We start from the raw sequence: 3,260 nt of genomic DNA, 5'->3' as shown, positions 1-3,260 counted from the left end.
CCAATCTTCCTCTATTTTATGTGGGATGCTACCATAGCGTGGCTTGACGAGCAGTGCTAGGTTTGCACTTGAGATCTGAACCTGTGATCCCTGGGCTGCTAAAGTGGAGCACATGAACTTAACCGCTGTGTCACTGAGCCAGCCCCAAATCCTTGATTTTTTCTTTTTGAGGAAGATTAGCCCTGAGCTAACATCTGCCACCAATCCTCCTCTTTTTTCTGAGGAAGATTGGCCCTGAGCTCACATCTGTGCCCATCTTCCTCTAATTTATATCTGGGACACCTGCCACAGCATGTCTTGATAAGCAGTGCAAAAGTCCACACCTGGGATCTGAATTGGTGAACTCCAGGCCGCCAAAGTGGAATGTGCAAATTTAACCACTGCGCCACTGGGCTGGCCCCCCAAATCCTTGATTTTTAATCTCCCATCTTAGGGGGTTAGAGGTCAGAGTGAAGTTGGTTTTGGTCCTATGTACCTATGTTAGTGTGTGTTGCATCTTGGAAGTCTCTTTTTAGGCAACATCCTAGATCTCAAGCTGGGATCTCTGCCTTGTTTTGTCCCACCTAGAGACTTTGGGCTTGAACTGTTCAGGAAGGAAAGGGAAAGAAAAAGGGAGAGGAAGGGGAAAAGAATGAAGTGATTTGTCTATGGAAAAGGCCACCGTTAGTACAGCATGGAAGGCAGACAGAAGGGAACCCAGAATCCATGTGGGGATCCAGTTAGGAGGTGCTGCAGTCATCAGGTGAGAGATGCTGGCAGTTTGGATGAGGGCAGAGGAGGTGGAGGTAGATAGTTGTGGATGGACTCAAGAGAAATGTGGGAGGTGAAGCCATCAGGACTTGGTGAAGGATTCTCAAAGTAGGTGTCAGAGAGGGAGATGCTAAGGAGACTCCTAGGTTTCTGGATTGTGCCAATGAAGCATGCCGGGCTGTTCACAGAGACAGGGAACCCCAGAAGAAGGCTAGGCTCGGTGAGGGAAGGGTGACCTGTCAAGAGAACTTCTGGGGAAGGAACATAGCAACAACATAACAACAGAGTAAACGCACTAGAATTCTTCATTCATTTATTCATCAGTAATTTATTGACAATCTAGTGACTGAACCTTTCTGAAAATGGGCCTGATGCCATCGTCTCCTCCACGTGGTTGTGGTGAGCAGTAAACGAGTGCTTCACATAGAGCGCTCAGCATGGAGCCTCCTCACTCATGAACTATTTTGCGATGGTTTTAGCTTCCTCATCTATAAAAATGAGGCCATTCAAAGGCATACTCCTCAATATCTCTTCTAGTTATTGTATTGTGAGAAATGAAAGCTGTTTCTTCTCTGTGTGTCTCTCATAGGCCCTGGACTGTAAGCTAGAGGAGGTCAGGACATTGTCTGTTTTTGTTCACCACGTTCTCGTATATGCTAACTCCTCCTGGGAGCACTGGAGACTTTATCCTTCTCCTTTACCGCCAGAGAAGGGACATAATTCAGTAGAACATTCATTATATAAATCTGGTTTTGTTTTCTGACATTAAATAGGAGAATCTTTTCTGTGGGCTGTTCCGAGCCCCAGTCACTTGAAATATTTTTATCTGCATCCATTTCTGGAACTAAATTTATTTCAGATTCAAGAGATCAAAAAATAAAAAGCAAGCTTATATGCTTATATTATCTTATCTCTGTCACTTAATAATCAGAAGAACTAGATCCAATTTAACTATTCTGAGCTCCTTCCCAAAACATCCCCTGGAGAAAGCATCTTGGCATCCAGTCAAAACAACTCAGGGTAATGAGAAGACATTCAGGTGCAGAACCCACTTCATGGAATCAACAAACAGCAAAACCCAAAACCTAAACCAAAAAAATCTGCTCCAAACCACAACCGACCCCCAAACAAACAAAGGTAAGAGCTGCCCCCCCCCCCACCCCCCACCCAGTCCCATTGAGTGGAGGGAACACTTTCCATGTCAGGTTCTCTTTTGCTTGTCAGAACCTTCTCTCCACTCTGGTGTCAGTGACTTCTAAGGCTTGTCTAGTGGTGGATATAACAGTAAGCAGTTTATGTCTGTTTATCATCTCTTACCAACACTTGTTCTGAGATCAATACAACCATCGCCTTTGTGACACTAATGTCTTGGTCTTTGTTCAAAAGTCTCTGGAGCTGAGACTTTTTTCTCTATGACAACTAGACTTTTTCTCCATGTTTCTGAGCTGGGGGATGGAGAAGGGAGGAGAGGAGCTTTAGGCGACCTTGTGGAGGGAGCTGTGAGGTAGTGGGTCATATTTCTCAGCGGCCCCTCAGCAGTTAAGGGAAATCTTGGCCACTTCCCTGTTTGAGGCTCTTAGTGCATCTTTAAAAGTGAAGAAGTGTCAAGATAGTATATTGAAACTTGTGGTACAGTTCACGTGTTTAAATTGAATGAGGAAATATTTTAACACATGAAAATCTAGTTGTTTTAGTTCTAAAATAATTATAAGACTAATAAAACATTATTAGTTTTTATAATATGAAAAGGTGGATGTTTCTAATCAGTGGAGAAAAGATAGATGATTAAACAAATGGTGCTGGGACACACCATTACACCAAAAATCAGTTCTCAATGGAGAAAGTATTTAACTTGATCAATAAAATCATAAACGTACTCAAAAAAAGCCTCAAGCTCATAGAAACAGAGAACAGATTGCTGATTGCCAGAGGTGAGGGCTGGGGGGGTGGGCAAAATGGGTGAAGGGGATCAAAAGGTACAAACTTCCAGTTATAAAGTAAATATGTCATGGCCATGAAATGTACAGGATGGCAATTATAGTTAATACTACTGTATTGCATATTTGAAAGTTACTAAGAGAGTGGATCTTAACAGTTCTCATGACAAGAAAAAAAATTCTGTAGCTATGTCTGGTGATGGATGTTAAAACAGGCTTATTGTAGTGATCATTTTTCAATATATACAAATATCAAACCATTACATTATACACCTGAAACTAATATAATGTATGTTGTATTTATTAAAATAAATAAAAGTACTCAAAAAAACTATGGAAGAATTTTTAAAAAAATCATCTTGCTGGGAAAGACTTAAAAAGTGTGACACAAAACCCAGAAGCAGAAAAGCTATTGTTGATATATTTAAATAAATGAAAGTATAAAATTTCTGCAAGGAAAGTCCTTCATAATCAAAATCAAAAGACAAACAACAAAGGGGAAAAAAATCTATGACTCATATCTGAGACTAAGCGCTGATTTCCCTAATATAAGAAGAGCCCCTATAATTTAAT

This window comes from Equus quagga, chromosome 6 (assembly GCF_021613505.1).
Source record: "Equus quagga isolate Etosha38 chromosome 6, UCLA_HA_Equagga_1.0, whole genome shotgun sequence".
NCBI lineage: Eukaryota > Metazoa > Chordata > Mammalia > Perissodactyla > Equidae > Equus > Equus quagga.
Note: the sequence above shows the minus strand (reverse complement) of the source record.